General features: G+C 37.6%; 1 pseudogene; it reads right to left on the reverse strand.

Moving 5' to 3' along the window:
* Positions 1-5,909: 5,909 nt before the first annotated feature.
* On the reverse strand, positions 5,910-7,646 carry LOC119877049 (annotated as a pseudogene).
* Positions 7,647-9,136: the final 1,490 nt, after the last annotated feature.

A 9,136-nucleotide genomic window follows, 5' to 3' on the forward strand; every position in this document is an offset into this window, starting at 1 on the left:
GTTTCTTACCTTCTTGGATTTTAGCCATTTTAATGGGGGTGAAGTGATATCTCAACGTGGTTTTGATTTACATTTCTCTGATGATGAGTGATATTGAGTATCTTTTCATGGTCTTTTGGCCATCTGTTTTGGTCTTTTTTGGAAAAATGTCTACTCAGGTCCTCTGCCCATTTTTTAATAGCATATTTGGTTTTGGATGTTGAGTTGTATAAGTTCTTTATATATTTTGGATTCCTGTCTGGATGATCTATCCATTCATGGAAGTGGAGTTTTAATGTCTCCTACTATTACTGTATCTCTGTCAGTTTCTCTCTTTATATTGGTTACTATTTGCTTTATGTATTTAGGTTTTCCGGTGTTGGGTACGTAGATATTTATAATTGTTACATCCCTATGTTGGATTGGTTCTTTTATCTGTATGTAATGCCCTTCTTTTTCTCTTGTTAGAATCTTTGTTTTAAAGTTTATTTTGTCTGATGGAAGTATTGCAGCCCTGGCTCTTTCCCCTCCTCCATTTGCATAGTATTTTTCCAGCCCTTTACGTTTAGTCTCTGTGTGTCTCTAGGTCTGAGGTGAGTCTTTTGTAGGCAGCATACAGGTGAGTCTTATTTTTTTTTAATTGATTCTGCTACTCTGTGTCTTTTGATTGGAGCATTTAGGCTATTTACCTTTAAAGTAATTATTGATAGGTATATACTTGTTGCCATTTTAAAAATGTGTTTTCTAGTTGTTTTTGTAGTTCTTCCTTTCTTCTGCTGTTCTCTTTGTGATCAATAAGTATCTATAGTGTTTTACTTTTTTTTTTTTTATTTTTTGTGTGCCTATCATAGGTTTTGGGTTTGTGATTACCAGGAAGTTCATATATAACATTCTAAGTGAATAGTAGTCTATATTAATTTGATGGTCTTTTAAGTTTAAACACATTCTTAAAAAAGAAAAAAAAATATTCTTTTCCTTTTTCCTCCTTCTCTTTCCTTTTTACTCTCTTCTTCCAAATTTTATATATATGTTGTCATATTTTACATCTTTTTATTCATGTTTTTTTATGTTTAATTGTGGTCATTCCTTTCCACTTAAAGAAGTTTCATTAACATTTCTGTAAGGCTGGTTTAGTGGTGATAAACTCCTTTATCTTCTGTTTGTCTTGGAAATTTTTTTTTAAGATTTTATTTATTTATTCATGAGAGACACACACAGAGAGAGGCAGAGACACAGGCAGAGGGAGAAGCATGCTCCATGCAAGGAGCCCGATGTAGGACTCATCCGGGGTCTCCAGGATCACGCCCTGGGCTGCAGGCGGCGCTAAACCGCTGCACCACCGGGGCTGCCCTGTCTTCGAAATTCTTTATCTCTCCTTTAAATCTCAATGATAACCTTGCTGAGTGCAGTATTCTTTGTTGTAGGTTTTTAAGTTTCAGTACTTTGAATATATCCTGCCAATTTCTTCTATCTTGCAAAATTTCTACTGAAAAATCACCTGGTAGCCTTATTATTTTCCCTTGTAGGTAATTTTTTGTCTTTCTCTTGCTCCTTTAAAGATTCCCTTTTTATCTTTAAATTTTGATATTTTAATTATTATGTCCTATGGTGTGGACCACCTTTGGTTCATCTTATTTGGAACTCTCTGTACTTCTTGGACTTGGATGTCTATTTTTTTCCTTGGTCAGGATATGTTCAGTCACTATTTTTTTCAAGTAAGTTTTCTATTCCTTTCTTGCTCTCTCCCTTCTTCTGGGACCCGTATACCAGGAATACTTGTTCACTGGATGTAGTCCAAGAGATCTCTTAATCTATCCTAATTTTTAAAAATTCTTTTCACTTTTTGCTGTTTAGCTTGTGTGTTTTCAATTACCCTGCCTTCCAGACCATTCATAGTTCTTCTACATCTTCTAATCTATTGTTGATTCCTTCTAGTTTTTTTTTTTTAATTTCAATTATGGTATTTTCCACCCTATTAGTTTTTAAAAAACATTTTCTCTTTGTTGAAAGTCTCACTGAGTTTTTCCACTCTATTTCTCCAGCCTGGTGAGTATCTTTACTAAGTCATTACTTTAAATTCTTTTCAGGCATATTGCTTCTCACTGTTTTATTTAGGTTTTTTTCTGAGTTTTTTTCTTATTCTTTCTTTTGAATATATTCCTCTGCCCCATTTTGCTTGACTTTCTATGTTTGTTTCTACGGAGTAGTCAAAATGGCCACTTCTTCTAAAGCTGAAGGAGTGGTCTTGTGTATCATGTTCCTTAAACAGCCTCTGATGACTTTTGCTGGCTGGCTGGACCTGTGGCTGTTATGCTAGTTTCTCTTCTAAACATGGTGTGTCTCTCTCTTGATCTTACCTTCCATTCTCTCTGTTTGTTAAGTAGCTGTTTACTCAGCCCTGAGTTCTTCAGGGAGAATTGTTCTACTAATGGGTATAATATGGTGTATTCCATGGAGGAAGTGAGTTCAGAGTCCTCCTACATTGCCATCTTGAACTGGAACCATAAATCTGACTTATAGGTGCTGATTGAACTATTCTGTTTAATCTAGAATATAATAAAGTTTGTAAATGTTTGCAAAAATCTATAGTCTTTTCTTGTAAAGTAAGATATTTAATATTAATCAGTTTATTATATTAATGTATTCATTACACAATATTCATACAGCATTCATTCAAAAAAGCACATGAAACATGCCAATGTTGTGGCTTTTCCAAGTAAAACATTAAATAAAAAGGGAGGCTTGAGAGAATTAAAGGTATTTGAAAAGAAGTATTATTAATAATAATTACATTAAACTTCCACGTGACGAATTTATCTATTTTGCCTAATTGTCCTGCCTAAACTTTGAACTGTATTTTGACCAATTCAACTAGTCTAATTCTCTCTAATTTTTGTTAAATTTATGAGTTTTTGATTTAGATTGATTGAGTCATTTATTCCTTCAACATATCTTACAGACATTCTTCTAGGTACTGTGGATATATTAGTTAATAAAAAAGTTAACAAAAATCCAAAAGTCCCTGTCCTCATTGAGCTCATGGTACTGTCTTTGATGCTTTAATATTTGACACTAAAATATAATGAAAGGTATTCAGTGTAAGCTGTTAACAGTTAATATTTGCACCTTTGCTTCCTTAAATTTGTATATGCCTGGTAGAATTTTACCTATACCTCAAAAAAAAATTTTGTACTTTTTTTTCCCATTTCTTTGTCAATTATCTGTTGTATAGAGAGCATACCATTCTTTTATACCTTCGATATTATTGTTTGTTCTTTCTTTTTTTTTTTTCTGTTTAGTTCAGTGCCTATTTATTGGTATATGGCCTGAAGCAGGCAGCTTTCTAATCTCTAGGGATAGAGCAAAGTAAATTATATCCTAGTTTCCCATTTCTCTGGAATTTACCTTCTGGAAGAGGGAGAGATCATTTTTAGAAATTAGTAGTGCGACAAAGGTAATAAAGCAGTTGAATGAGACAAGGGGGGATCAGGGAAGCTTTTTCTCGGTAGGTGGCATAGGCTACTTTCTGAACGAAGATCTAGTTATGCAAACATTTAAGAAAATAGTGTCCTAGTAACAGGAAACATCCAGGTGCATAAGATGCAGGAATTTAAAGGACGCCATTGTAGATGGATTGCTTGGAGCAGGTGGGAATGAGGTTAGAGGGTGTGTAGCGGCTAGATAACTAAAGCCTTTGGAATTATGCTGTGAGTTAAGTATGTCACAGAATATTAAAATAAGACTGCTCCCATCATGAAGTCTGGCCTCAAATCTGAGAACAATTAGTGCAAAGTAATCTATTATTCTAAGTATAAAACTTTTATGCAGAACATACCAAAGAAGTCTCTCAAACTGGTCCTGTTACTGTCAATCCCTCTCCCACCACAATTTTATATGAGCGAAGACTAGGAATTCTTTAGAGAGAGCAATTTCTATGAAGAAAATAAGGAATTCTGTGAAGAGAGTGCTTGTCTCCTCTTCCCTCCCCAAGGGCACAGACCTGTCACTGCCTCCCAACCAAGAAGACAGCTCACCCCAGAGCAAATGCAGAAAGACTGACAGGTGTCCCAGAATTGGGAAGGTGCTGCGGCTGGTGCCTATAATATACAGACGAAATAACTGATGGCCAGAGGCTGGCTGGAGGGGCCTGGCCTGACACAGGTGAAGGAGATGTGCCGGAGATGGATTGAGATCCAGAGCTGAGCAAGTAAGGACACCGTAGGTCTTCCTGTGGAGCACTTCTGAGGAAAAGAGCTCCCATCCCAAAGCTGATCAGCAGAAGCAGCTCTGCTCACATCACATGCTGCATGTGAGATTCCAGTGACGGGTTCCAAAAAGCCCACACAAGCACTGCCCAGACAGAACAAAAGAAGTGTTATTTACTTATTTACGTACTTATTTTAAGATTTGTATTTATTTGAGAGAGAGCACACTCGAGCTTGACTGGGGATGAGGGGGAGAGGGACAAGCTGAGCAGGGAGCCTGATGTGGGGCTGGATCCCATGAGCCAACTGAGGCGCCCCAGAAGTGATGTTTAAATACCTGATACAAATATGGTTCCAGATTGCTGGACTACAGAAGCATCTGCCACATAAGGTGGCGCATTCTTGTGATGTCCTACTTTTGCTGAAGCTCAAGAGAAAAGAGGGGAAAAAGAGAAAACCTGGAACTCATCTCCTTTCCACTTGGTGGTTTGTGTCCGGCATCAGTGAGGGAAGAAGGAAAGAAGCTTTGAAGGGAAAGAGGAAGTCAATGTTGGCTTTGGACCAAAGGAGAATTTATGAATTAGAACATGAAGCTTGGGATCCCTGGGTGGCGCAGCGGTTTGGCGCCTGCCTTTGGCCCAGGGCGCGATCCTGAAACATGAAGCTTTTAGGGGTCCCTGGGTGGCTCAGTGATTGAATGTCTGCCTTTGGCTCTGGGCGTGATCCCAGATTCCCGGGTTCGAGTCCCACATTGGGTTTCTTGCATGGAGCCTGTTTCTCCCTTTGCCTATGTCTCTGCCTCTCTCTGTGTGTCTCTCATGAATAAATAAGTAAAATCCTTAAAAAAAAAAAAAAAAAAAAGAAAGAAAGAAAGAAAGAAAATGAAGCTTTTAGCCAGTATGTATGGGGCTGAAAATCCATGAAACCTAGATGGTATTCAGGAGCCAGGAGTATGATGGAGTCAATTTTAATAATTATATTCCTACAAGTGTATTTTGTTCAGTAAATTGACTACCAGCACTTCAATACACATACAAATATTTTAAAATCTTTATCCATTTATTTTCATAATTGGCAAGTTTGGTCTTACTTTCTGCCCACATTTAGTCTCTTACTGATGTTATCTGAGAAGTATATTAATATTTTACAATTATTTATTTTCCTGTTAAGAATAGTGTTTAAACTTTACATTGCTTTTAACTCTAGGGATTTGTAGACTACATCTTTCTCTATCTCAACTTAAAACCTTTTAAAATCACAACCTCTTTGTTCTTCCATTATTGTACTTTATCGCTCAAAGTATCTCTTTGACTAATTTTTTTCAAGGAAGTATATTGGCCTTTTTTTTTTTTTAGATGCACTTATTCAGTATCATGATACGACTATTGCATTTAGCAATCAATAGCATAGGAGCAAAAAAACCCAACCAAACAAATAAAAAACCTACTACATTAAAGCCCTTGTTGGGAGGCTTTACACTTCCACAGAGCAGAAACTAAAATAACCTCTTATCCAATTAGTCACAAATACAGTCCTTGAGTTTTTTACCCATACACATGGGTGTTGTCTGAGACCTGTCCGCTTGTAGCAGCAGCTAGGCCCTGCCACCACTGTGCTTGCCTGAGTTCACCAGTCTGATGTAACCTGTAGTTTCCCTGTCACTGCTTGGCTCTCCTCTCCTACTGAGCTGTTTTCTGGCAGGAGTTAAACCCTTCTGTGACCGCCCTAGCTAGTGCTGCTGCTGTTGGAACCCAATAGCCACCTTGGTATTGTGGTTTGGCAAAGTATTGGCCTCCACCACCAAGGGGGCCAGAGTTTCTGCCTCCTGAAGTTCATTCCTTTCATGGGTCCAAAATTTGAAGATTGATTTGTAATTGCCAAAATCATTATAGCTTCCACCACCTCCAAACTTGATTGTACTACCACCGCTGCAGCCACCTCTGCATCCTCTAGTGTCACAGCTGGGCTAGCTGCCACTCTTGCCATAGCCACTGCCCTGTTTCCATAACCCTCTCCTCCACTTACATAGCCTCTGCTCCCTCCAGAGTAACCAGGGCTGCCTCCTCCATAACCATCATTACCAAATCCGTTATAGCCACCGCTACTGCCACCATATTTACCGCCACCTTGCCTGCCATCACAGCTACCTTGCCAGCTGATGTTTCCTCCACAGCCAAAGCTGTCACTCCCACCAAAACCACCTCCATGACTGCCACCAAAGTTTGCAGAACCACTTTCACCTCTTTGGCTTGCTGAAACACTACCCATCCCTTGCTTAGATAGGACTTTCCTTGCTTCCCAGGTGTGGCCATTCACATTATGGTATTTTTTAATGAAAGTCGTGTCTACAGAGTCGTGGTCGTCAAATGTTACAAAAGCAAAGTCTCTCTTTTTTTGCCACTGCCTCAGTCAACATGATTTCAATCACTTCAACTTTCCCTTTGTGTTTAAAATAATCTCTGAGATGATGTTCTTCAGTGTCTTCTTTAATGCCACCAAACAAAACAAAACAAAAAACTTTTTCATACTTAAGTGGGCACCAGGTCTTTGAAAATCTTCTCTAGAGACAGCCCTCTCCACCCACTTTGCATGGTCTTACATTCATGACTGCATCCACCTCCTCCGCAGAGAGCCTCTGGAGTGGTTGGTGTTTGGATGTCTCATTACCACAGTCCATAAGCACAACCCCCCCCACCACCACCGGCCCATTGCTCGTAATGGCTCCTCAGACTCTTCTCGATTTTTTTCAAAGCTCAAACCTCTGATGAAGAGCTTCTGCAGCTGTTCAGATTCTTTGGGAGACTGATTTAGACATGACAGTGGTGGGAGGGTCTTTAAGAATGCTTACTCAGAAGGGACATTGGTCTCTTCATGTCTGAGAATGGTGCCCTATCATCTTTGTAGAGGAATGACAATTTGCTTGGATAAATATTTTCCGAACACGCAATCTTTTTTACTTTAGAACTTTTTTTTTTTTTTTCCTGCTCAATATTGCACAAATGTCTGCTGAAAATCTGATTTGGTTTCTAAGGGTAGTTGTGGAATTTTGTTTTGTTTTGTTTTCCCTTCATCCTTCTTATTACCAGACTTCGTCTAAAATTAGGTCTCTTTTCCTTATTCATAATTGCTTTAGAAAGAAGTTTAGAACTTTTCCAGGCCAAAATGTTTTCTCTTTAAATTTGTTTGATCACTGCTTGTAATCCATCTATCCTGTTTCTCATTCTTACAGGTGTGTTCTATGCAAGTTTAAAGTCTTTATATCTTGTATGAGCTGGTCTCAAGGACAAATATTCTGTTTTGAATCTGTAGTGATGTTATGAGTATCTGCCCCATTGCTTCCCCAGCATTTATACCTTCATATAAGAAGTTCATTTGGCATGCATAGATTCATTAAAGCTTAAAAAGACTGACTTTTTCAGCACCGATACGGGTTTTCCTCTTTTGTTTCTTCCTTTTGGCCATTTCTGTGGAAATCTAGGAGAGAGATGTATCCATCTCTAATCTAATAACAAGCTTATCCAGAAATCCAAAAGCACTAATTTGAATCACTGTTACATGTTACGCCCTTATAGAAATGTCTATGTCCATGTTACTGACTGTAATACCTAGGATAAATTTATATAAGTAGAATTATTGGCTCAAAATTATGAACATTGAAGCCTTTTTTAAAATTCGAGTACTAGTTAACATATGGTGTCATTTTAGTTTTAGGTGTACAATAGTGATTGAACAATTCTGTACATTACTCAGTGCTCATCTTTTGAAAAAGATTTTATTAGTTAGTTTGTTTATTTATTAGAGAACAGGGGGAGGGAAAGAGGGAGAGAATCCCAGGCCGACTCTGCTCTGAGCACGGAGCCCAATCTGGGCTCAATCCCACAACCCTGAGATCATGACCTGAGCCAAAATCCAGAGTCAGACATTTAACCAACTGAGCAACCCAGGCCCTGCTATGTGCTCATCTTGATAAGTGTTTTCTTAGTCCCCTACACCAATTTCACTCATCTCCCCACCCACGTTCCCCTCTGGTAACATAGAAACCTTCTAATGGGTGTTATCAAAATTCATTCCAGAAATGGAGCGTCAAATTAAAAGTCCTCTGTCAATAAATAATATGTGTGTTTGTTTTGATAGGCTAAAAATTATATCTCAATATTTAAGCCAATTTAAACTTTCTTCGAGTGAGGTTGGACATAATTTAATAAAATAACTTGATACTGCATAAATTGTCTTTTCAGGCCTTTGATCTTTTAAAAAATAAATTCCAATAACTCCCTTAAAAAGTGTGATTAGTTATTTGTATAGTAAGTATACTAAGTCATACTATATTATTTACAATAAGTTCACCGCTATAACAAATCGACCTTTAAAAGAATAATCTTTTATTGATATGCAAATTTATACATAGTTGCAATTATTCTACACATGATTTTTGAAAAAAAAAATATTTATTTATTCATGAGAACCCAGAGAGAGAGGCAGAGACACAGGCAGAAGGAGAAGCAGGCTCCCTGCGGGGATCTCGATGCAGGACTTGATCCCAGGACCTCAGGATCATGCCCTAAGCCAAAGACAGATGCTGAATCACTGAGCCACCCAGGCATCCCTCTAAACATGATTTTTGATAATGGTCAACACAAAAATCTTTAAGTGTTCCTTCTTTGTCAAGAATTCCTTTTTTGGAGAGTGTCGATTATTTTGTTGTTGTTTAGCTTTTCTTTGAGCACATTAATTTTAAATTGTTGTTTTTTTTTAAATCAGGAATTTCATGTGAATTGTATGATTAAGGATGTGGCTCAAAAATCACATTTTCCATTAGCCTAAAAATTCAGAACCAAAATTTATCCAATCCATAAAAGAAAAACTGAACAAATAAAGTGGAACTTCCAAAACCAAGAACCAACTACATTAAAACCTAAAAAGTTATTTCATACTCTTTGTCCTTTATTTTA

Source organism: Canis lupus, chromosome 15 (genome assembly GCF_011100685.1).
Source record: "Canis lupus familiaris isolate Mischka breed German Shepherd chromosome 15, alternate assembly UU_Cfam_GSD_1.0, whole genome shotgun sequence".
NCBI classification, from domain to species: Eukaryota; Metazoa; Chordata; class Mammalia; order Carnivora; family Canidae; genus Canis; species Canis lupus.